Consider the following 26,875-nt stretch of genomic DNA (forward strand, 5'->3'; position numbering starts at 1 on the left):
CTGTAAGTGTGTGCAAAAATTAGGCATTCAGTTAGATGAGCAAATTAGACACACAATTGCCTATCGTTTTGAAGAGCAGGCCCACATGAATTCATCTGTAGCTTCAGTAGTATTGTAAAAAATTAAGAGTAAAAGGAAAAAATAGCCTTCCAGGAAAGTTAATCATCCAGTTTTTCTGATAAGACCTTCAAATATACTGGGATTTCACATTGACATTGACTCGAATGAATTAGAATGTGCTGCACAATTCCACCCTCAGAAAAAATGTACTCAGCACAACCGTGTCCATTGCGGACTCTATTGCTGGTCTCTCTTGTCAGTTTCAGTGACACCTAATACTGAAGGATGCAGACATATTTTGTGCCTGATGACATCATGAGCAGAACATTGCCTTTGCTCATTTCCTTTGCTTCCACACTGTAAGTAGCACAGGGACTATTATGCAGAAAAGAAAAAAATCATCCTCACCTATTCCTGTTGTACAGTATTTTCACATCTACTTGCCATCTTCTCCCCAGTGGGGCATGATGTAAACAATGAATCATCCAGGCTGTATTTAGGACAGCATTTGTTTATCACCCTTGTTCATGTTCATTCGTTAATGTTGGTACAGTGCTTTAAAAAATGCAAACCACTAGACAAATGCCAAGTGTTATTCTTCTATCATTGCTTCAGGTATTAATAGGAGTTTATCAGAGATTTTTTAGAGTGGAAATAACTGTTTCTGGAGGGCAACTGCCACAATGTTTGCAGCTATGTGGCTAACTCGATCAGCCATGTAGCTAAAAAAGCACCAGTTGCCCTGCATATATAGGGTCAAATCCTAAAATGGTGTAACTTGGCACAGTTCCAATGATGTCAATGGAGCTACTTCAGTTTGCACCAGGTGAGGACCTGGCCCACAGTAGCCACGTCTAATACCCACACACATAAAAAATCCTTCAACTGCGTTTGAAGAAATAGTTAATAAATCTAAGGGGTCCAACACCCTGAAATCCAGAACTCCCTCTACAGAAAATCTGAAGATGAATTGTAAATATACCATAACAACTAAGCTCATTAAGAGCAATTAATTCAGTTGGTTCTGCCCATGCCTGAGTTCAACACCCTGGAAGGAGAGTAAACCCAGCCATATCTTGAACTTTTTTTGAACTGGCAGAGAAGATGATTCTGTAAGGTGGCGCTCTTGGTGCAAAGAGCTAATCTCATCTCTGTGCGAAAGAGCAAAGGCCAAATTCAGTCCTGACATAATCAAGATCAGCTCCTAAGGATGTCAGTAAACACGGCTCCTGCTTAGATTAGGGCTCAATTTGGCTCTTGAGGGAAAATTTCAGCATGTTCATTCACTGTGATTCACTATAAGTGGCGTGTAATAAAAAATTGAGATTAATATTTATGCTATAATGCTTACCAGCACATCATAAATCCATGGTACTCCGACACCTTCACTACTGTGTGCAGTTCTGGTCACCCCATCTCAAAAAATATGTATTAGAATTGGAAAAGGGAACACAAAAGGGCAACATAAATGATTAGAGGTATGGAACAGCTTCCATATGAGAAAAGGAGGGATTGCTCAGCTTAGAAGAGATGACAAAGGGGGGATATGATAGAGATGTGGAGAAAGTGAATACAGATTTGTTATTTACCACTTCACATAACACAAGAACCAGGTGTCACCCAAATAGATTAACAGGCAACAGGTTCAAAATGAACAAAAAGATGTACACAACACACAGTCAAACCTGTGCAACTCAATGCCAGGGGATGTTGTGAAGGCCAAAAGTATAACACGATTCAACAAAGAATAAGATAAGTACATGGAGACTCGGTCGATCAGTGACTATTAGCCAAGACAGTCAGGAATGCCACTGAATGCTCTGGGTGTCCCTAAACTTCTGACTGCCAGAAGCTCGGACTAGACGACGGGGTTGAACTACTCGATAAATTGTCCTATTCTGTTCGCTCCCTCTGAAGCATCTGGCAATGCTACTCTCGGAAGACAGGATATGGGCTAGATAGACAATTGGTCTGACCTAGAATGGTTATTCCTATATTTTTATCAGATAATTTTTATTTAGGAAAAAAACCTGTGTTCACAACACCACACTATTCTGTACCTGGAAACACAGAAGGTATACATTTATTTCATGAGATGGAAATTCATCCCAGTTAAGTGTGCAACCTGATTATTATGCACCTCTGTAACAGTGCAAGAGTCCAAAGGTTAATAGGTAGCTTAATCAGCAAATTATGCAAATCAGCCCAAATCAAATACATTGTACAGCTCCTATGATCAGCAAAATATGCAGTTCTCTCAACAAATTATATGAAATTTTCAACTAATTGATCAGTAAAGATAATGAAAACAACCTCCACTGGCAAAGGGTGCAGCTCAGCAACTCAGCTGTATTTCGGATAGATTGTATTATTCAGCAGAATGCCTGACAATTAAACAATACGATACCTGAAGGTGCAGCATCCTTGCTAACACACACAGATAAAGGAAAAAAGGGCAATGGTGCATCTCAATTACTTGAGCAGCAATACAGATGATGATTTGCTTTGAAATATAAGTAATTGAATTCATGAAACATGCTGCTTTGGTGCTTAATAACGGAATCATGCAACTTTACCGCCAAGGCATATAAAAATGTAACAACTGAAGTGCACGGTTTGGCCATTATGGGGCCATTTTTGCCCAAAGAGAAACTGCATCCTTAAGTTAGAAGCTATTATTTCTGAATTTTACTTCTATCCAGTTGGTTCTTTGTGTAAAAATATGAATATATAATAAATAATGATGTAATAAAAATAACGTATTTCTCTGAACCACGTCCTCTGGGTCTGTATCAAATCGAATGAGGCAACAGCCACAGAACAGGAAAATAAGATAGATTCTTTTGTTAGCTCTATCACCCAAACACCCAGAAACCATAAAGCATCAAAACAAAATCTCAGGGAAAGATGTAAACAAAACAGCCCTCAGTCCTGCCTTGAAGTATGCCAGAGGCATGTAAGGGAAAGCAAAATACTCTTCCAAAATCGCTATCTCCTATAGTAAGGAAAGAAACCTTGAGTGAAAAAATGCTAACCACAGTGTTGAATTAATTTATGTGGGAAGCAAATTCCACCTGAAATAATCTCCCTTCCCCAAGCACTGCAAGCAAGCTGCATGGCACCCAATTCAGTGATAATGTTGGACGCACTCAATGAGTTTTCTCTTTGCTCTGGACTTTTCAAGCAGACGAATGAGCAAACTCCTCCTTTTTTAACCACAGAGAATAAAGAAGTGGACAGCCGTGCCCAAAGCCCCCCAGTATATTCAATGCTGCTTATTGGCATGTGTAACAGAGGGGCTTGCAGGAAATTGGTATGGATGGAAGCTAGAGGCCAAACATACCATGTTCTGAGGTTCTCAGTGTTCTTTCCCACCTACACATCCATGCAGAAGCAAGTCATGACTCCTACCTAGTGGAGGCTGGCTGCTCCACGGCAGACCTATAGGGCCTGCTTTGCTGGCTCGGGCATATGGCCAGACCTACTGGTAGCCATTTACAAGTGAGCATTTACCCAGTGTTAGCACACAATGGTATCTGTACTGTGCAGTTCAGTACACTAGCTTTCCCTTATTCCAAGTGTCAGGGAATGTGTGATATGACCTAGATTGTGAACGAGGGGCAGGGGTTGTCTTTTTGTTCAGGGGTCATACAGCGTCTAGAGCAATAGGGTTCTGGTCCATAACGGAGGTATCTGAGTGCTACTGCAATGCAAATAAATCATCCTCTCAGATCCACTTTGTGGTAAGTGTAGGTAAGTACTGATTTTTTTAAATGAGACAAGGTGGGTGAGGTAATATATTTTATTGGACCAACTTCTGTTGGGTCAGAGAGAGACGCTTTTGAGCTACAGAGAGCTCTTTTTTGTCTACACACTGCAGCATATAGTGCATTCACCCCACCATGCCTTCTCTCCCCTCTGACATGAGCGCCAGCTGTATAATTCAGGATATTCACCGCAGCTAACACCATTCTCCTCCAAATTCCCCTAGGCAGTTCCCACTCTGAAGAACAAGATTTCACACTATAATGGGACAATTTGGTTCAGAAAAACTAAGAGAAACTAAGAATCCCTCCTTGTCTCCATGAACATTTCCCTACGTCTAGAATCAATGAAAAATCACCAAAATGTGCAATAAATATTTCCAGCCGATTAATCAATAAGAAGGAATAGAGAAGCTTTAGAGAAGCATCCAAATTACTGTCACATTCTACCAAGCACTTAAACACTGGCATGGGGCAGATCTGCTAGGGCAGCAGAGATGCTAATGAGGAGATTCATTACATTTTAAATAAAATTAAAGCCTTAAACAATTAACAATGTCAGTGTTGGAAGAGGCAGGGCATCCAAACAGGATTGTCAATATAGAAAGTACATGGTCTCATCTAAAAATGGGAGTCTAATATGGCCCCGTGAGGGTCTGTGATATCCTGTGATTTTTGCCACAATCTCATCACTCTGGACAGTTTAACACGGTAAAAATCCATGACTTTCCCAGCAGGTACCCTGAGAAGCCTTTAACAGCATCCACTCCATTTCTGGAATCCACAAAGGCACAGTGCACTCCATGCAGATTCTTCTAGATTCCCCTATTCCACCCTTCCCCGGCAACCCCATCTACCCAGAGACTCTTCATTCCAGCTTCCTCCTTATGTAAATTGTGGGTCACACGTACACTCCCTGTGTAAGGTTTCTTTCCTCCTCCTCTGCTGTAGCCAATAAGTAACCAGAGCGGCACTATCCACAGCTCTACGTCCCATTTCCCTGGGCCATTTCACAACGCAACCTGGTGTTAAGGATCAAGACTGTAGCAAGGGATTCAGGGATGTTCTTCTCCTTCTCTCTACCCAGTGGATCCCAATTTTGGTCCTTTAACAGGCAGCAGTAGCAATCAGCAGTGAGATGTGTTGGCTGCTGCTGTTCTCTCTGGCCCACTACCAGCAGAGAATACTGGACCCAGATCCCCAGGATTGAGGGACCCACTACTACTCTGCCCCCAGAGGTGCAGAGTGAGACAAAAAACCCCAAAAACATGGGGTATGAAACTCCACAGCTGGTTCAACTAAAATGGCACGGCCAGCAGGGAGAGGCATACCAACAGCTATTCTAGCTTGCTGAAGCAACCCCATCAGCACAATAGTAGCAGCATTTCAGAAGCTTTTATCATACACGGAGCTGATGCTGGCTGAGGTGCATGAAGTGGACCATTATAGTTGAATACAGCTCAATTCAGTGTCTGAGCAAAGCACTTACAGGAAAGTGTTACAATTTCATTTAATCCTATAGCGCATATGCTGCAGATATTGCCAGTTAAAAATACCCATGTTTTTGAATTTAGACATAATTTGTCTTTGGGGCTTGCACAGGGTAGAATGATTCCCAAGTGACTGGAGCACTTCTAATTTATAGAAGAAAGGCTTTAAAAAAATAAGCTTCCAAATGGAAGTGTCTTAGAATTCTTTTTAAGGAATTTCAATAATATTTCATCTGTTCTACGCTGCAGCAAGAAGCAAAAAATAAGTCTAGCCAACTCCTGGACTTTGGTCCTAGTTATTGTATCTCAATTCATTTTCTTTTCTCTCTCTCTCTCTCTCTCTCTCACACATATACCCCTTTTATCCTTTTTTGGTCTCCTCAGGAAAAGACAAAACACTATCTCTTGATGCCCCAAAACTTATACTCTCAGAAGGTCATATCGAGCATGCGTTTCCCATCAGCAGTAAAATCAGTGCTTTGGACTGAAGGCAGTACATGTGAAATAGTCCTACTTCAGGCCATCACATGGCATAACCCAATGATATGGTTCCATCACACTACTCCATTAATTGACTGACTGTGGAAAACTGCAGAAGGATACAGAGGGTTTGATTCTATTTCCACTGAAATGAAGTTACTGGCAAAACTCCCATTGATTTCCAAGGGAGCAGGACTGGGTTCAGAAAGCATAAAAAAGGGCCACGCACTATAACTCAGCTGACCTAAAACAACAATGCTCCATTGACATCAATAAAGCTACATTGATTTACGCCATCCAAGGACCTGCCCCGAAATACTTCACCCAGCCTAAGTGACTATTAGACATACCTCTAATGAACAGAATTCCAGAAACTTAGGTATACAAATATTCTACACTCCACATGGCCCTTAAAAGTGTATTTCTCGTATAATATTTGTTGTTTGAGTCAAAAAAATATGAAGACTAGAAATACTTTGGTCAATCCATTATGCAGAGGTGTTGCTTTTTGTTAAAAAGGATGAAATACAAAAAATCCCAGTGATCTATTGACTGCCCCATAATCTAGACATGGTAGCATCTTCTGTAGCCCACACCCTGTCATGGCACACATCTTATTGCATTATGTGATCTACATGCTGCATTACTGAGCACATCATGCTGCATACGTGGAGTTCATGGACCAGATTTACCGGGATGACACTCCGGCTGCTTTTTGTGCTACTCCAGTGACACAAAAGAGCCATAAACCCTGCTTAACTGTCTGGTTAAGATGGGTTTACAATCTGCTTTGCATTGCTGGAGGGATGCAAACAGCCAGAATGTGCCAGTTAATCTGGCCTTCTATCTGTAGTCTATGCATATTTTATTTAGAATATTTTTTTTCCTTGGTGAGTTACGTTCTTCTATGTAAGGTTTTTTGTTTTTAATTTCCAGTTAATTTCAGTTTGAGTAGTTTGTAATTCTGCTTTGTGCTCACTGGTTTATCAGACCAGTTGGAGAGAGCATTTTATTCATATTGTATCTTGTCCTGGTACATTGTTTCCCCACAGAGTTTAAGGGTTGCCTTGGGGGTTTTCATTGAATTCCATTAATTTTCATCAACCTAGGGCAGGATTTCTATCCATGACAGTCCCCCTCCACTCCCACCCCTATTCTAGAGGTATTTAAATAAGTTGCTTTATTCTTTATTTTTGAAGATCTTTCCTTTCTAGTCATATCTTGATGGTTGGACCCTCCCTCCAACCATAGCACACACCTCGATGGCTATTTGAAACGGAAATTCCATTGAAATCAGCCAACTTGCTGGACGCAGAGTATGTCTGACAGCTCTGAAGCGATAAATGACATTTTGGGATGGTTGAATCTAGATATAGGCCTGTGCTTTACAGGCTTTAATAATGTCAGATCATGGTGATCCTCAGAGTACAGCAGGTTAACTAGCTGTGTCTTTGTCAGCTCCTGAGACTTTAACTGCCTCTCTCTGCATATCTTTACCAGCTCACTTTTCCCGAGTTGCTCATCACTCATCTTTCGTTACTCTTCCTATTCTCTTCACCAAAACACTAGGAGATGCTTTTTCTCACTATGATACTTGCTTTTACTGCTGTTGGCACATATTGGAAATTCACCTCTGTCAGCATCCCACAATTGCAGTCACCATATATGTGACTCTGGTCTCTCCAAGTGCACTCCCTCTAGGTCTGAGGCCTCTGTCACCACTCTGAGTGCAGACTGGGCCCTGGGTTGCATTTCTTTGGTACCGACTGCGATTCTCTCCCCAGGTCTAGGCTCAGACCTTGCCGTTCTGTTCCCTTTGGGGCAATAACAGTGGTAATCAGTGACCCAACAGCCTCCTTAAAGCAAAGTAACATTTATTAGAACAAATGCATTTCAGAGAAAACTTATCTTAAAAACAAACAACAAGACCATACACATGCCTGCTTACCAGGTATTTAACCATTTTCCACAGGAGGACCCTGGAAGGACTAATTTACCACAGGCTGTCTCTGTGTCAGCTTATCTCCCTATCAGAGCTCACTGACAACACCCTGGACAGCCCCAGGCAACTCAATCCCCTTCCACAGGAATCACGTCACATTAACTGCTTATAGCCCTGTGAAATAGTAACTCCCAGCTCTGGCAAAACAAGGTTTGCACCCAGCTGGAGACAGGATCCTAGAAACGAACAGCCTGACCCGCTGTCTTTCAAGTGCGTTCTTGGGTCATCTCATTTGGCAAGCCATTGGGTTGCCTTCCTGCACAGTCACAGACCCCACTGAATTTGATCATTATAGAGTCATACCAGTAATTGTGATAACCCAATATATAACAGCTTCCTCTCACTGACCAGGTCACACACAACGTTCATAAAATGGTTATTCAATATTCGTAACATAATTACATATCAGCTTCACTTCGGTCACAAACTACTATATAGTGGGGAATGTACACTATACAGAGAGCTTATGCTCAAATAAATTTGTTAGTCTCTAAGGTGCCACAAGTACTCCTTTTCTTTATACAGACATATTTATGTAAAAAAGTCAACCATCACCACATAGTAATACCTGAAATGCCAGCGATTTCCTTATCTTAGAATAGGAACTAAATATCTGATCGAAAGCTGTCAAGTTTCCTTCCCCACTCTGAACCCTAGGGTACAGATGTGGGGACCTGCATAAAAACCCCCAAAGCTTATTTTTACCAGCTTAGGTTAAAACTTCCCCAAGGTACAAACTATTTTACCTCTTTTGCCCCTGGACTTTATTGCTGCCACCACCAAGCGTCTAACAAATATATAACAGGGAAAGAGCCCGCTTGGAAACGTCTTTCACCCCAAAATCCTCCCAAACCCTACACCCCCTTTCCTAGGGAAGGCTTGATAAACATCCTCACCAATTTGCATAGGTGAACACAGACCCAAACCCTTGGATCTTAAGAACAATGAAAAAGCAATCAGGTTCTTAAAAGAAGAATTTTAATTGAAGAAAAAGTAAAAGAATCACCTCTGTAAAATCAGGATGGTAAATACCTTACAGGGTAATCAGATTCAAAACACAGAGAATCCCTCTAGGCAAAACATGAAGTTACAAAAAGACACAAAAACAGGAATATACATTCCATTCAGCACAACTTATTTTATCAGCCATTTAAACAAAACAGAATCTAACACATATTTAACTAGATTGCTTATTAGCCCTTTACAGGAGTTCTGACCTGCATTCCTGCTCTGGTCCCAGCAAAAGCAACACACAGACCGAGAGACCTTTGTTTCTCCCCCCCCCCCCCTTTGAAAGCATCTTGTCTCCTCATTGGTCATTTTGGTCAGGTGCCAGCAAGGTTACCTTTAGCTTCTTAACACTTTACAGGTGAAAGGGTTTTTCCTCTGGCCAAGAGGGATTTAAAGGTGTTTACCCTTCCCTTTATATTTATGACAAAAGCCCATCAAACTCAATGAACAGGCTTTGGATCTGACCCTAACTGCGTATCTCAGATTGCACGGTACACAGCAGAAAGAGATGACCTTTTAATGGCAACCACTATATACAGTTAAAAATGCAACACACACACACACACACACACACACACACACAGAATCCAAGACTGATTGGAGCTAACTGGAAGCTAAACTTGGAAGCAGACAATTAAGAGGGTGCCGGCTGTAGCAAGCATGCCTCGCGATGCAGTCAGTAAAAGACTTGTCTATGATTTACATAGGCAGAGGTGAGAGGGATAGCTTCCTCAAGCTTCCATCACCGAGCAAACGTTAATTAAGAATCACTTCCCAAGTTAGTTTGCCCCTCTTGCATTGTCACTGGTTGCCATGGGTTACCATCTCCCCAATTGCATTTGTATATCTGGAGAAAGAGGATAAGATACAATGAAAAGGAACCACCACTGACTACAAAAGACTAATAAACGCAAACTGATTTCAATAAAAATGTCATTTTTAACCCTAATGAGGCTCTTAACTTCAGTTCCATTTCACCTTGAGGACACAGTTATTTTTATTGTCATTATTCTTCCTGCATGTTTCTACAAGATACATTTTTCATTGGACTGTGAGAATTATTGTAGTTTTCAGTTAAGTCATTACTGGCTCCCTCAAAGGGATAAGGAGGAGACAGGAGTCCTCTGAAGTGTGTCCACCACAGAGGTTACAGCAACTCTCTACACGCCATGATGAATCAGATTTCCGAGATGTTAGTTGGCTGGTTGGAAGTGAAAAGAAAGTTGAGGAATGGTGACAACAATAGTCAATCAATAATGGCAATAAAATACATTCTCAGAAATGGCTAGTGATTTATTCAAAGTGCCTCAGTTGTTGGGCACTCAAAAAACGAGACACCCGTAATCACTAGTCATTTTTTGAAAATTTAGACCAATGATTTTAAAAAGCTATACTATGAACACAATGTAAGTGGAGGAGGAGGAGAATCAAACTATGGTTTGGAAGCATGCCCCGATCCTGAAAACACGTACACATCTATAGCTTTACTCACATGTATATTGAACTCAGTGGAACAACGCCCGGTCCTGATTTAGCCAAGCACTTAAGCACATACTTAAACTTTAAGCACATACTTAAACTTTAAGCACATACTTAAGACGGCCCACATACATATCAAAGATGGGAAATATAAACGAAACAGTCATTGAAAATGAATTAACAGGGCTAAGCAAGTCCTCAGCCTCTGTTGAGCTGCTTTTTCTGGCTAACCCTTTATTCTATTAGAAATTAATCCTATAGTTTTGCGCCTCCACATTCCTTAAGAAAACCACATCAAAGAAAGGACTTTTGATGCACAGTAAATGAAATCCTGTGTTAATATTACATCAATATTAATATTTATGGTCCTAAATATTCCTTATGTATTCTGTTTTATCTGCTTAACTTATAGGTCTAGGTCAGCTGACTCAAGTTCCTCTAACCCTGGGCTTACATTGCAGTGTAGACACACCCTTAGGGTTCCGGCTCCCCAGTTTTCACCTCTCTTGGGCATAGACTTGTGTCTTTCTCCCTCCTGACTGCGGTATTTCCTCGCTGCACAGCTCCCTGCCTACATTGTGACATCCCCAGCAAATCAGACTGCCTCAGCAGGCCTGCTTTGCCTGCTTTCCTTAGAGGCTATACAGTGTAATTGACCACGGTTAAGTTACCACAAAGCCCTTTCTAAGCAAGCACATTTGTTCTTAAGGTGAAAGCATTACAGAGAAAACATATTAAAAACAACAAAAGAATGTACACACATGCTAATAAGCTCACCAGAGATCACTCCAACTCCAGCAAGGGCTCTGGCAAGTAGTCAGTTCTTCAAACCCAGCAAGGGGTTTTTCTGTGGTTACAAGTTCATAACTGCCCTGGCTCAGAACAAGCATCCCTGTGAATATGTGATTTTTCTCCTTCACACGGTCTGGGTCTTTGATCCTTAGAGGCCGGGAATAGGTAACCAGTCAAACAACGGGTTTCTCCACAAGGCGCAGCTTCAAAAGGTTGGGTCCAGAAGTGGGGAATTTGCACTCCCTTCCCCCAGGTATTTCCTAGGAAGGTAACTGTTTATCTCAGAAGTTCCTTCTTCTCTGGCCCATGGTTTTAAAATAGCCCTCTGAAGGTCATAACACTTCCCAGGGTCTTACATTAGTCATCTCTCCTCCCTAGGGGCATTAGTATAATCCCACAATAACACAAACGTTTGCATTTTTAATACGATGAACTTCTAAGATATTTAAACTTAATTCAGTAAGGTTTGTCCAGGATCCTGCAGGAAATTGCCAATCACATTTTAGCTGTGTCTCTATCAGGTCTGGTATATTGCCGATTCATTTTTGGCATGGGATTCGGAAAGAAATGCGTAGAATTTCATGTGGTGGTCCCTTACAAGGGTTTAATAGCTACTAAAGATGGCCATTTATCCACCTTATGCTAGTTTGACATTTTGCTGATGTAAAGCTATAGGTATTGTAAAGAAAGCTTTTAATTGTTTCTGTGGGCATGTCAACCGGGCTCTCTCCTATTCAGAGCCTTGTTTGCGCATCACTATCATTGATTTTGTCAGCAGAGCTCCAGGAACAGTGTTTGCTACTCAACTTGTGTGTTCTCCGCTAGCTGCTTGACTCTAGAGCATTAGAGCACAAAACATTATAGGACCTACATAAACAGTGAATGTGTTCATGGAAATATATTAAAAAACAAAGTAGGTCCAGGAGACACTATTCTTCAGACTTTAACAACGTTAAGTAGGTTAAATCCAGTCAGAATGGATTTAACCTAATGTACTAGAGGTTTGGGAAAGAAAACTATAAGATTAAAAATATACAAGGGAAAATGCTAATAATAATTAGATCAACTGATGTGAATTTGTAAATCCCACTACTGCAATAATGCATTCATTGGAAATTCTATTATCTGTTTTCTTTGCATACAATACAGTATTTAATGCTCATCTGATCTGTGAAAGAGGATTATCTGGTCTGTCATGAATATGAAAGGTTTGTAAAGCAGCTTTTAAAGTTGCTTTGACAAGTCAACAGAGGCAATTGAGCCATGCTGTATCTGCCTGCCACTGCCTAACCACGAGTTACTCAAGCCCAGGAAGCAAAATAACATTTCTCCACTCCTCTAGGTTGGAGGTTTCTGCTCCCTGTGGCTGCTGCTCACACGAATTCATTCTGATCCACTATGGCACAAATAGACCGAAATTGAAAATACAATAAATGTCAATAGACAGGCATCTCTTGGCCACACATAATTATTTTCAGTGTACAGGAGGAAACAGTTGCTGGATGTGTACAGTGAATGGTCATAAGGCCTTGTAGGTGTCTGTTTTGAAAGATGGAGGCTCCCTGTCCCTTTTAATTAAAGGATTATTGCCATTGGTATTGTCAGCTTTGATAACTTAACTCATGCTATGGGCTTGTGCAGTAACTCTGTGCCGCTGTGCCAGTTTCGCCTCTCTCATTTCTGAGCTATTCAGCGAGAGACAAATCATGTTTGCCCCGCTTGATGCAACTGGCTACTGTCAAATCCACTTGAAGCAATGACACCCAGGCCTTTGTTTTTTCAAGAAGTACACTGGCATAAGTGGGAGATGGCAGGGAGAAAGAGGTTGGAATCAGGTCCTGTCCGAGGCTATCAGGTGGAGAAATGTATCAAACTGATCTTCAGAGCTTTTATGAAATAGCTCAGGCTCCGAGCCTGGAGGAGATATCAGCATCCACAACCCAGGGATCCTTCAGAAAAAGAACAAGCACTTTTTCCAAGCCAAGCTACGTAGGTTCGTCAGGAACTTCCTCTCTGACACAGGAGAAAATCAGGGTCCACCAAATCCATACTGGGGCAGGATGAGTTGTGGGCAAGCTGCTATTTAGTGCCCAGGAGTCTTTTTGCATTCACGTCTTGAAATGTTTGGCCCAAAATGTCGAAAGACACGTTACCACCAGGAGTTTGGGGATGGGGTATTTTTAACCTTGAATAATAAGGGAGAGACCAAGCTTTCAGAACAGGCTTTTTTCTTTCTAATCCAGCTGGCTTCTTCAGTTAAGCCACTGCAGTGATGGTAATGATCAGCCAGTCTTGAACTGCTATGGAAGTTGACTCATAAAGAGAAGTCACGGAAGAATGAGAGAGCAAAATGGCAACCTTTTGAAAATCATTGTGGCTTTCCTGATCTGAAGACCAATGGCACCAATGTAAAACAGGGAGCAACACAATGGTGAATCAGGCCCACCATTCAGGAACATTTAGTTAAGATGATGTTGAAAAAGGGGCACTCCAAATATTTCACCCAGGTGACTTGAGTCTGGTATCTTGGGATGTACCAATTAGGAGATCCCAGCCAATTAGGACATCTCTGGTATCTTGGGATGTACCTGCACAGAGCAAAATATATCAGGCTCCTTCTTCATCTAGAAGTCAGAGGACTAAATCATCAGCTGGGGTCAAGTAGGGTAGCCCCAAACAAGTCAATGAATGGACCGAGGTGGATTTATACCAGCTTGAGCATCTACTAGCCCTAAATAACAATCTTTGTGGCAAAACTAATATAGAAATGTAGTAAAATTGTATTAAGTGAAGCTCCCTGTCTGATCATATTCAAATGCTCAGCATTCCACTGCTGTCAAACCTGTAAACTCAGACAGCCAAATGCAATGGGATTAGACGCAAAACAATCACGGCCTGATATTTGATTTTCTTTCATCTCAGACTAGACAATTATTTGTGCTTAGAGCCATTTCCAGCTCATTAGGCTCCGTTTTGTGGAAGAAAAATCGCCTGGGCTTTACTGCACCAGGGAGGCAAGACAGGATATCAAACTATTAGACAGAGTGGAGATGTCCTCTTTTCTTGTTGCCTAATTCATGAAAAAAACATTGTCTGTATTGTTGAATGCGTCATCCCTCATTACATACCCAAAGTTCAGTAATTAAATAAGTCATTTGGTGACTGATAGGCCAGCGTTACTCCACAAACGAGGGCTCTGTCTTTACGTTTTCTAATTAGCTAAGCAACGAAACAAACCACAGTCATGCTGGAACTGTGCAACAGGGAAGAAATTACTACTTACGTTAATTAAGTGCAACACTGAGCAGTACTGGAGACCCACATTGAAAAGACAGGCTACGTTCCTTTAAAGGAAGGAAGCAAATCCATTATTGTATTAATACATTATGTGCATCTTCCATTGTTGTCCCAGCTCACGTCTCAGGACACACTTGTGATCCCAGCTACACATCTGCACAGGGGAGTAAAGGGGCACACGTCATCCCGCTACTCTCCTGCACAGGCAACTCATATTGCTTGCAGTAGTATGAGTGGAGAGCAGCTTCCATGCGGCCACTCTTCGCCATCCCATCAGGGTGAGCAAGGAAGACGCAGAGCCCCTCCCGCTCCCAGCAAAGCACCCTGCAAAGCACCCTGCTGGCCTGGAAGGGGAGGAAGGAAAGCTGTGCCAGGGGAGCCAGGGTCTAGATCATGACTCGGAGCCACACTGCAGTCCCTGTGCTGCTCCTGGGCTAGCACAACTATGCACTGGCCTTATGGCAAAGCCACAGCTGAAGCCTCCGTCTGCAATCCGTTTTAGTTACTATTCAGCAGCACTGAGACGGCAAGCTCTTTGGGGCATGGCATTAGGTTTTTTATTCATCTGTAAAGCATGATGCATACCCAAGCATTAGAGAAGTAATAATCATTATTCCAAGAACCTTATGTAAATAAGATGATTGTGGAGGCATCATGTTAAATCACAGGCTTCAATTAGCTCAGCTGCAATTTAAAACAAGGGTCCAATGTGCACAGCGTAAACAAATAGGATAATCTTGAATGAAGGTGAATAGGACATTCATAAATCCAGGTTTCCTACCTGTGTCAGAAGGCACAGTTAAAATATTTCCTTTTGCTCATCACCGTACTACTAAAACCAACGTGAGTGGGCTCTAACTGAGCAAAGTTCAGAAAAATACTTCAATGGTATTTAAGAATGTACACATCTTTATCACAAGTCTAAAGCAATGAAGAGAAATCAGGGAGGCCATAATATGAGGAAAAACTAGATGATGAAGACATCTCTCTGGAATGATGAACCACAGAGATGTTTCATTGATGAAATGCATATACAGCACTTGTCACTCAAAAGAATCCCAATGTACTTTACAAACTATATAGTGGAATCACTCCACCTACCACTAAAGTGAAGCCATTCCTGGTGAGGCGCACTGCAGCTGATTAGCTGTGTGGACTAACACTACTCAACTGTTTAGGACACTGAAAATGGCGGATCAATAACAGCACTAACAGATGGAGCCCTTAAACAACATACCATTCGTTTTTAATATGCCATGGCTCAAAATGGATGGTAATATAAAAGGCCCAATAGCATTGTTATAATCAAGGAGCTGCAGTTGGATCCACCTGGGCAGACCCCTGCACCCATGTGGACCCCTACTGGAGACTAAAAGGTTACACCCACACAGATCTGACTAAAAACTGGTGTAACTAACTTAATTTACAAGTGACTGGATTAAGCATAGTCAAGTCAGGAAGGCTTAAGCTCCCAACCCAACCCTGTAGGGTTCTCTCTGGGGACATCCTCCATTATTGTCAAATATCTAGGGAGCTTATTTTTCACAAATCACTCCGATAATAACTTTTGTGGATCCATTAAACAGTCATCAAAATCATAGTCATGTCTTGGTATGTGTTTGTTCAAGGTTAGCACAGTGAGGCTTAAATCCAGATGATAAATATTACATAACAATAATTCAGTATACACAGGGATAAAATGACAATAGAAGTTGAAACTCGGAAAGGAATTTTAAATAGTCTGGGGGAAATGATACTGATAAAGAACAGGCATTAAGGAAATCAAACGATTACAACAGGAAACAGTTTCCATTTGTGTATTCTCAGAATATACACATCAGAATTAAGCAGTAATTAAGACAGGCTGAAGGCAGGAGAGAATGAATCCCTTCCTGCAGAGAAGAATCAATGTGTCTCTGCACCATGTATAAGAGCTTTAGAAGGAGAAAGGCTAACACAAGAATGCACTATATGCAGGGTTCATATATTCTGCAACTGTATAGCCCTGGAATTTGCTGCAGAATCATCCACCTCTTCCCACACATTTGTGCTTCAGAACCTAACATTTCTTTTAAAATAAATATACTTGTAACCCTCATAGTTGTGAAGAAAGCCTTAAAAAACATGAATTATGCCCAATTCAGAATGGTCTTCCTAAGCCTGCAGACAGCCTGAACCAATAGCTCTAAGAGATGCTAACTTCTCCATTTATCTCAATAGACTGTTAATCAGAAGCCTAAAGATGGTAATTTCAGTGCAAAAAATATTAGTGGAAACACCTAGTTACTGAGTTCATAACACAATTTCAATCCATTTCCCACACCTGCCTAGGTGCCACAAGCCCCATCTATACCTACCCAGCAACAAAACCTCCAGTTTCCTCTTCACAACTTTTAAATTGCAGTTATGTATTGTCAGTACAAAAAAACTGCATTGACAACTGAAATTATGGGGAAGTCAAATACATGACATTTAATAGGAAAATGGATATTAGCATCCATACAGCAGTCCGAGTTATTTGTTTTAATATTTTATTCATTAAAAACACACACTGGTTTCCTAATTTAAATGAGGCTGCCACCAAACTTTTCCAGTCTGCTGCATTGGAGTGCAGCAAAATCCAGGTACACTGCTGTCGAATTTGCATCCTGCCTGGAACAGAGTACATGTGGTTTTGACTTTCCGCAGTTCCACAAGCAGCTAGGGAAACAGGGAATTAACTATTGACCTCCTGCTCCTTCCCTAAAACAGAATGCATGATGGGCAAGAAAGGCTCAGCCACCCAGAATGGTGTTGGTTTCAGTCACGTTGGGCACAGAAAGGAAGACAGATCAAGTGGGCAAGGCCAGTTAAAATCTTTACAGACACACATCTGGGGCTCGACCGTACACTGTCTGAAGTCAACGGGAGCATTTCCATTGACTTCAGTGAGTGCAGGATCAGGCCCTTAAGCAAACTTCTATCAAAGAGAGAATGGAGCAGGTTTTATTTCCTGCCTCCACTCCTGACAATAAGCACAAAGACCAAGAAAAAAGCAGTCCATTGGAAATATTATAGTGTTTGCTAACCGCTAAGCAGCAGCAGCTAGCCTTACTGACATATTTAAGCTGAAGATCAAAGGGCATGAGCACTCTATATTCTTTCTCCCTGCAGAGCAACTGCAACAGTGGCAAAAAGAGCAATGGAAGGAAGGTGAAAAGTGAGCAACAGCTTTTCCAGAAGGAAGAAATCCAGACAAAATGTTCAAATTCTGCCCTCACTTACAAATATGCCCAGGAAAGTTCCCACATGATTCTGTTCTTCCCCTTTCGTTTCTCCCTCGATTTTTTCTTATTAATACTATTATGCAGATGGGATACTCTGATTGTTTTTGTGCCAATCATCAAAAGGGTGAGAGGGTGCCAGAGTTAGCTCTCTACTCAGTATGTGTTTACACTGCACAAAAAGCGTGTTCTTAACTCAGGTGAGCTAACTCGGGTTAAAAATCACAGTGAAGATGGAGCAACTCAGCTTTTAATTCATGTCTTCACTGTGATTTTAACCAGAGTTAAACCCAAGTTCCGAACACACCTTTTTTTGCAGTTTGGATATACGTACACTGACTGTTCAAACAAGGCCCCTCTTCCCCAAATAATATAAATACACACTCTTCTTCCTTTAGTTATGACCATACAATGCCATTGGATTTGGGCCAGTGACCTAAAACAACACTAGTCGATTGATGCCTTTCCATTTTCTCAGTGATCTTTGTCTAGAAGCCCTTTTATGTAATAATCTCCACGTGCAAGAGGCGTAAATTACTCTCTCTAGGGATGAAAAGTCCATCCTGTTCGTGGCTTGTCTTCACAGCAAAGTTAACTCGAGCTAGAACCTGAATGATGCCCTGACTTGAGTAGCTCAAGTGTGGTGGTGCTTTTAATATCGCGAGCTGGCTGGCCTGTCGTGGGTTATAGGCTACAGATCGAGTTAACGTAACTCATCAGATGTAATAGAATTACTCTGTACAGTGTTATTTCGCAGCATGACCGCTCTCAGTTGAGCTAGGCTAACTCAAGAGGAGCTAACAGGCAGTAGATAAGTCAAGTTAACTCTTCAGTGAAGACGCACCTTTAACTGTGAGAAGTGCTCAGCACTGGCCTAACACTGCTCTCACTGAAGTCAATTAGTTAGCTCAATGCTGAACACTTTTGAAAATCACACGCTAAAAGCAGTGGCTTGGCTGGAGTAGAATAGCTAACCAACCATTAAAGCATTTACACTTGAGAGAGGAAATGTGTAGATTATCACTGCTACGTTCCTGAACTACCCAGCATTTTACAGGCATAAACCAAGAATATTGTAGGTTTGCAGCCATTTTAGTGTTTTACACTGCAACAAATCCTCGGCTACTCAGGTATTCATGAAATCTGGGCAAACAAACACAAAAACCCACTCCTCTTCCCAATATCTGCTCAATTTTTTAAATAAATTTCCTTCAGCTAACCTCCTCTCCCCCCAAGTGCCGTATGCATTGGTATTAATTCACATATACAAACATTTCAGCCACAAATGCCTGCACATCTGTCCAGTCAGGAAACTGCAACAATACTAAGCAATAAAGCTGATCTGTGACAAGTAAGCAACACAGCTTGTATACCACATATTATAGTGAGACGGTGGAGACTCTTATATTTAGATTACCTAACTCGTTCATTACAAAAGATTCTTGGGATCTTTTCTTTGAGAAGCTCTCATGCCTCCAACATTACCATTTGATATTTGTCTGGGGAAGGCCCTCAGGCTACAGAAGTGCCTTTTCCTAGTCCTGTGAAATTCTATTCTGGTTTTGCTCAGAGATAACTGCTCAGAACTGCCATTTCCCTAGCTCTGACTTTCCTCTCTCAGAAAATTCTGAAGGAATGAAAAAACAACAACTGACCATGAAAATTCTAAGGCCAAACTGATACCATCACCCACTCCATGGGCACTTGGAACTTCACCGCAATATTAGGGATAGAACTCAGATCCTCCTGTTCCAAAAGCACCCGCCTTTACCACTTGAACTAAAGGAGAATTGCCACAGAGCCCTGTATTTGTCCTCTGACATGCAGTTAAGCACTGCTGCTTGCATCCAGTAGAAGGCAGGAGTGAGCTCACACACTAGTCAACTCATTACAGCATCTTCCAGCACAGGTAGGCATTAGATTACATTACAGAATACAATACACTGGTGAACATTTCCCATGTGTTTTTGTTTCTAAAAGGGTTGGTTTTCACAGGACTGCCTGTTTATTTTGTTAGATCGTTTGTTTGTTTGTTTTTGTTTTTTTACAGTTACTGCTCAGAGCGAGCATTCTCCTCCAACACAAACAGGAGCTAAATTCCAACATTTCTCAAATATATAAGTCATAATATTGCAACTAAAGAACCAACTGCATGGAAAACTGAAATATAAGAAATAGTGAGAGAAAAATCTGAACGACAGACAAACAGCCATGAAGACAAAGGGACATAATTTGAGGGTCCATCTGGATTTGTTACATAGGGCTCCCTCCTGCCTCATCATATACCCCCAGTGCTTTTTCTTAAAGAGAAAATATAGGGAGTGAATGAAGAGGGATTGTTAAGAGGAGAGGAGTGCCAAGTCTCAGCTCCTGCTGACTTTGAGAATTCATGTCAATGAGACTTGAGTGAGGATTGGCAGCATTCAGGCTCTGTGATGTGCATCTCTGAACAGAAGGCTTAACTGTTGGATATGATCGCGCTAATTATAATGGCACGATTTATCACAGACGGCATCCTGCACAGTTCCCTGTTTATGTTTACCAAACTCCATGACACTAGGACGAACTCCTACAGGGTGGAATCATCAACACTGAAGTTCTCATGGCTATCGAATTATTTAACGTAACCAGGGGTCCAAGGAAGGGCTATATGTGGTAAAATCAAATCACTTTAAAAGGAAGTTTTACGAACTGAGTTTAACTATGTAAATTAACAAAATTTTAGCAAGACATGGTGGGTGAGATATATCATCTTTTATTGGACTAACGTCTGTTGGTGACAAAAATGACTTTCAAGCTCTCACACCACCAGACGTTGGTCCAATAAAAGATATTATCTCACCCACCTTGTCTCTCTAATATCCTGGGACCGACATGGCTACCACTACACTGCATACAAAATTCTAGCTAGTCTAATATGCTGGTGTTACAGTTGGTACTGTGCTACTTTGGAAATATTCTAGGTCAAGAAAACAGGAAGAAAGTCAGATCATTGTTTTCTTTATGCGTTTTGTTTTGACCTTCTACACTTGCAAATCTAGAATAGAATAAACTTTCAAATGACATTCACAACCTTCAAATCCTAGGAGGAGTTCCCGTACAACCCTTCATTCAGAATGGCCAATTTACATACACATGTACAGAACTGCTCCTTTGGCTGTGTTGAACATCCTCTCACCTCTGTTACACCCATCCCCCCCAAATTTGTTTTCTTTCCACTAGCTTCACTCCTATAATCTCCATGTTGGTGCTGCCAGTTGGGTTGGCACCACACGCAAAATAACTAATCATTTGATGCAAGCATGCATGGAAAAGTGTAGAAAAAAACCCATCACTCCTATGCGAAAGGAGTATTCCCCTCCGCTTTGTTTATAGCTGTCTCCAGCCCATTCCCTACCTCTGTATGTACCATGGTCGGATAAAACAAAAAAGATGACTATTTATTTTAGGCCCTTATCTTTCAATGGGTCTCCCCATGGACACAAAGACCAATCTGTGTGGAGCAGCTTGCAGGATCATGCGCTTAGAATGGAAGTTTCTTATGCCAGGGCTAGCATCTTTATAGTTGCTCATCAACTAATATCCCCCATTAGCTCTATATGCATTGTGTTTGGCTGATTCCCCCGCCCACAGACACACACACACAGGAATATGATGCAGTGTAAGCCCATGTGATGCTCATTCCCAAGCATGCTTATCCTTTGGGGAGAAAACTATATCCTCGGGGTCATGGCTCTCTCTTCCCTCTCCACCTCTCCTCTTGTGCTATGAGGCTATAGCTGAGATCAGCCGAAGCACTGGAGCTGGGGTGCTGCTACCGGCATTACATTATCTAGGGGGGACCCCTGACTTTAGCATCCACTCCCCACTTAGACTGAAATAGCCTGAATCTGACGACTTTCCAGACCAATCTTTTCCCTCAGGCATTTGAAGATGGGGGCAGGGGTGTAGGAGTAGGGAATTTGGGAGGGAAAGGGGGGGTATGTGGTGGGTTCTCAAATTGCTGCACTTAGAATGTATTTTTAAAGAGTCTCTCTCAAAAGTGACAAGAGCATATGGCTGGCTGCCCCCCCCCCATTTCTATACATCATAATAAACAAACCCTTTATTTACAGTTTGCTCACTCTTGGGTCACTACTGTGCACTCAGGGGAGAGACTAATGTCCGGGCTGGGACTTGGAAGCACTGGCTGGGAACGAAGCCTGAACTAGTGGTAGACAGGAGATGCTTAAGAACTGCTACCTGAGACTGGTGAAGGTAAACCCTGATTGGGTTTTCTTTTCAAGCCTAAACAGACTTGTTACTCCCCGCCAGTTAAACCCTTTGTTACTTTTGGCACATGGCCGCACTTGGATTTTTCTGTCTTTTCACATATTGTTCCTTTGCCCTTCAAAGCCACTACGGGTTATTTGATATAGACTATTTTTCCTTGTTGATCTTGTCACCTTTGTTCATTTCTTTGAGGGAGAACTGCATTGTTTGATAGCTGGAGAGCCTAGTTTCCGTGTCCATTTGACCCAGCATAGCATCTTCTTATTTTCTCATAACACATTCTTCCCCTTTGGCCCCATGGACATGGCTTAGATTAAGTATTTCTATGGAATCATTTCACTTTGAGAGCTGAAAATTCAGACCTTCCAATTTTGGTCACTTAGTTTCCTTTTCATTACATTTTCTTTGACCTCCTCCTCCCCACATTATTACATTGGGACCAGACAGGCAACTACAGTACCAGCCACTTGTTTCTCACTTGATTGTTCCACTCTGGGGAAGTGTCAGTTAGGCTTTGAGGTTATATAATAAAAATGAATCAGGACTGCTAGCTCCTTAATTACTTTTAACTTAGAGTTGTTTTCACACTCAGGCAAGAGTCTTTCAAGGAAAAAAGTCACTCTCAGTGTCCTTAGCAGGTCAGCGGTATTGCCAAATCCAAGCGTTCAAAAATCACGAGTCAGGTCTCAATCAAGAAATTGGCTTAAGAAAAAAAAATCACAATGTTAAAAAAATAATATGTATCTGTTTTATTTTATTCACCTTGTTTCTGAGCCTTTAGAGTGAATGTGGGTCACTTTTTAAGCTTTTCTCTGAGCCATGAGGGCTAAAATCTGGCATTTTTTAAAAAATGAAAGCTGAGATTCTCACCTAATCACATGACTCCAGGAGTTATTGCTTTAAGAAAAACAAAATATCATGAGACCCACAACAACATTGTGAGAGTTGGCCATATTGGGCCTTGATGTCTTTTGTTAGGCCTTTGGAACATTTTGCCACCAAGCCCCTCCCAAAGAAAAGGAATGACTCCTGCCTCACTTACCCAAAACAAAACAACTAATGTGTGTGCCATGGTGACATCCCACTCTGCATTAATGTGAATGACAACCACAATCTCAGCAGTTTATCCATAAGTAGGGTATCCATGTATCCCAGACAGGCAAGCATGTCCCTGATTTGGGTCCTATCCCTGTCAGTTTTATAGAGCACAGTGTTTACTCCTAGTTTTTGAAAAGCTCAGCAGATTGGTCAACCCAAGGAGCCACTGGACAGCTATGCTGGGTGACACTGACAACGAGCTAGGTGAGTGCATATGCAGAGATCATCCTCAGGTCTATCACATACAAAGTTGGCACCCTCCCTTCCATGAATAGCCCACATGAATAGCCTGAGCCAGCCATCACACACAAAGCGTCAGATCCTGGTGAAGATGGAGACTCAGGTCCCCATTGCTTAGTCCACTGGACCGTGTGGCCTTTCCTTATGGCCAGAAGTCATGCTAGTTGCTCAGTAAAGAAGTTGGCTTAGCTGCAGGCAGCCAGTAGGGAGGGAGCTTGCAGCAGCAGTCCCGCTGCCACCTGCAGTGGCCCGGATGGCACTGTCCCTTACAGCTGTGAACGGACTTTGGGTCTTCCGCAAAAACCAAGGCATCTTTGGTCACGGTCCTTACGAAACCCAGCCCTGGATGGTCATCAGGTCTAGGATTTTTTTGGAAAAAAAAAATCATTGACAAGCTTTCAACCTTAGTGATCAGCATGCACTCGCAGTGTTGCCAATTCCTATTACTTTTTCGACAGTCTTGTAATATTTGACGATTTGATTTAAGATGCTAAGCACAAGAGATTATGTGAGAATCTCTGCTTTTACTTAAGACTAAAGAAATTTCTAGGCCTCCTCGTTGAGACAAAAGCTGGAAAATTTGATCGGAACACATGGTAATGGCTCAAAAAACAGAAGATAAATAAAATGAACCTAGAATCTTTTGTTTTTAAAAATCTGATTACTTTTAAAGTCACTCTCATTCTTTTGGGGGAGCAGACTGAACATTTGGGGTTGCAGTACTGCAGCAGTTGCATTTTCAAGGATTATAAGATCATTTGTCTAGTGGATGCTGCGTGCATGTCTTGAGAAGTGGCACCCACATGTGCAGACTTCTGATAGCTTAGAGGCCGGGTTCAGAGAGGCACCCAAAAGTTCTAATGCTCTTTAGACTGCAAAATTGGGCTGAAACTTATTCAGGCTTCAATAATTTCAAATACCTTTGTGGATCTTGGCCTTAGTTTGTGCCTCAGTTCCCCATCTGTAAAATGGGGATAGTAACATTTCCTTATCTCACAGAGGTGTTGTAAAGATAAATACATTAAAGACTGTGAGGCATTCAACTGTGACGGTAATGTGGGTCATACAGGCAGAGGTGGGTGATTTTTCAGTTCACTGGCCAAACTGGGGGCGGGGGAATCATTTCAGCATGATTTCATGAAATGCCTCCGTTGCCTGAATTTTTCAGTGAAAAAAATGTTTTTCCAAAAAGCGTCAGCCAGCTCTATATATAAGCTCTTGAGATAGCTATAGATAGACATAGATAGTTATATAGTACTTCTCTCAATTATCAGGTCTGTAAATCTGCCATCAGCTCTAAAATACTATCTAAATTAGACACCACTTCACCTATTTCTTTGTTAACTTGATTGGTCACCAAATGATTTAGTGGAGTCATTTCACAAGACCCCCTATATTCCATTAAGTGAAAATAGCCTCCCTGACCTGCTTTGCAAGACTGCAATCTAAGCCAGTCTATATATCATCATCTGCAGTTAGACAAATATTTCTAGAGGCCATTTCTGAAACATATCCTCTTGGAATTCAGAATTAACACTTGTACGATACCTCCTGTCAAATATCAAACAGTCCTATAGAATGTTAAGTAAATACCCATCCATTAACGTCATTGTTTGGGGACGTATTTAATCAGAAAAGCAGAACTCCTCAGGAAATGATGAAACAGCTGATAATTCCATTGTTCCATTATACTGTGCATTTCCAATAATCTCTTTTCCCGAATGAAGGTAACCCCATCTCTGTGAGTGAAACATCCTCCTTGTAAATCTAAAATGAACAATACATGCAACAGGCTAACAGGGGATGTGGCACCGTCTTGTGCAAACATGCCTGTCCTTGACATACCTGCTAGACAGGGGAGAGCCGGAGCCAAGGTTTAGATCAAATACATAAAATAGCCATGCAGATTTTATGGAAATTCTAGGAAAACATTTCATAAACAGCACTGTACAGATCACCCAACTTCATCAAACTGCTGGGTAGCCTAGACCAGAACACATTATTTCTCTTTACTCATCGCTATATGGTGCTTTTAGCACCACTCTGTCATATAGAATATCAAATACTGTACAAATTTTGTCTGGCCCTGGGAAGATACTGTAGGAGGTATGGATTTTCTCTCATATAATCTCGGAGTGGAGGGCTGATTGAGTGCTTTCTGTTTTACTATATTTAAATAAAATCTATACATTTTGGCACAGTGAACAAATTTCCAATTACTAAATAATAATTCCATTTAACAGGGATGGGATTTGACCCTGATTCAGCAGAGTGATGAAGCAAGTGTTCAACTTGAAGCACCTGCTTACATTCATCATTACTGAAGCAAATGCTTAACTTCCAGCATGTCTTTAAGCTCCATTGACCTCAGTTGACCTTAACAACATTCAGTGTTTTGCTGAATCAGGGCCTTATTTAGGAGGGGTTCCATCCCATGCAGTTTGTTTTTCCCCAGCAACAGTGAATGGCAGGGACTGAAAAACAGTAAGACAGATGAGTGTAGAACAATTCATAATGGGAATTTATAAATAGCACTTTTGCTGTGTCCTTATGTTTTACAATAAAGTAGAAAAATGCAAATGTTCCCTGAAACAACAAAAATACCCATCAACTAAATTAATATGGTCTTCTCACTTATTGATTCCTCTGGCTGTCATTACTGTACGTTGTCTTTAAAATTCACTTAATAGGATGCTCTGTCACCAGGAAATGCAACAGAAGCCAGACAGGGAGATCTGATTATTTGAGGAATACTGGAGCACACTGAAAGTATGGGGATAATTTAGACTATAATTACTCATACTAGCATTTGCCCAGGACACCATAGCGGACAGTCACAATAGAGAGAAGAGCAATAACTGAATAGGCATCAAGGTCCAGATCCTCAGCTGGTGAAAACTGGGATAGGACCACTGATGTCAATGGAGCTACATGGATTTATACCAGATGTGGAGCTGGCCGAGATTCTGAACTATCCTCTCATAATTACAACTGGTCTCTCTGGGTCAATACTGGGGCATGTTGGCAGGGCAGTGTGGAGAAGCCTGTGCCTGAAGGTTGGATAAGCCGAGGAATTCAACATTTCACCTGCACTAAAATCCCCTTTTTTCCTTAAGATGACAGATCTTTTTATATGGCTGAGGATTATAAACTAGAGTCTTTCAAACAGATGGCAAACATACCAACTGGACAGTCAAGTGAAGAGACGGGTATCCAGAAAGGCCTTGAGGAGCAATTTATACCCATTATTAATACTTCATTTGTATCTATATAAGTCGAATGAAAATTCCAGTAATGGTATTAGCAAGATTTGCTACTGTGAGAAGCATTCCTTGCTGCCAATTTTTCCAGTAATACCAGGAGTGACGGGACATCAGCAAGGCAGAGTTTTTACGAAGCTTTAAGAAGAAGCAGGCAGCTTTTACAAATGGGTGAGCTGCTTCCACACCTGGGTTTTCCTTATCAGTAGATATCAAAAATATGTTCAAGTTATTGAGAGTGGCTAGTTAATAGCTAGTTAAACTTCAGATCAAATGGCAGATGAAAGAGATCATAGGACGCTGCAGCCCAAGAAGCTGTTAGACAGCATGGGTGTTCGGAAACTATATGAGGTATGTCAACAAGCCT

The 26,875-nt window shown here is 41.5% G+C and overlaps 1 protein-coding gene across 3 annotated transcripts in view; it reads right to left on the reverse strand.

Annotated features, from left to right (window-relative positions):
• Positions 1–26,875, reverse strand: part of RASGEF1B (RasGEF domain family member 1B) — a 364,027-nt gene that overhangs the window by 202,174 nt on the left and 134,978 nt on the right. The window lies entirely within an intron of this gene.

Source organism: Chelonia mydas, chromosome 4, assembly GCF_015237465.2.
Source record: "Chelonia mydas isolate rCheMyd1 chromosome 4, rCheMyd1.pri.v2, whole genome shotgun sequence".
Taxonomy (NCBI): domain Eukaryota; kingdom Metazoa; phylum Chordata; order Testudines; family Cheloniidae; genus Chelonia; species Chelonia mydas.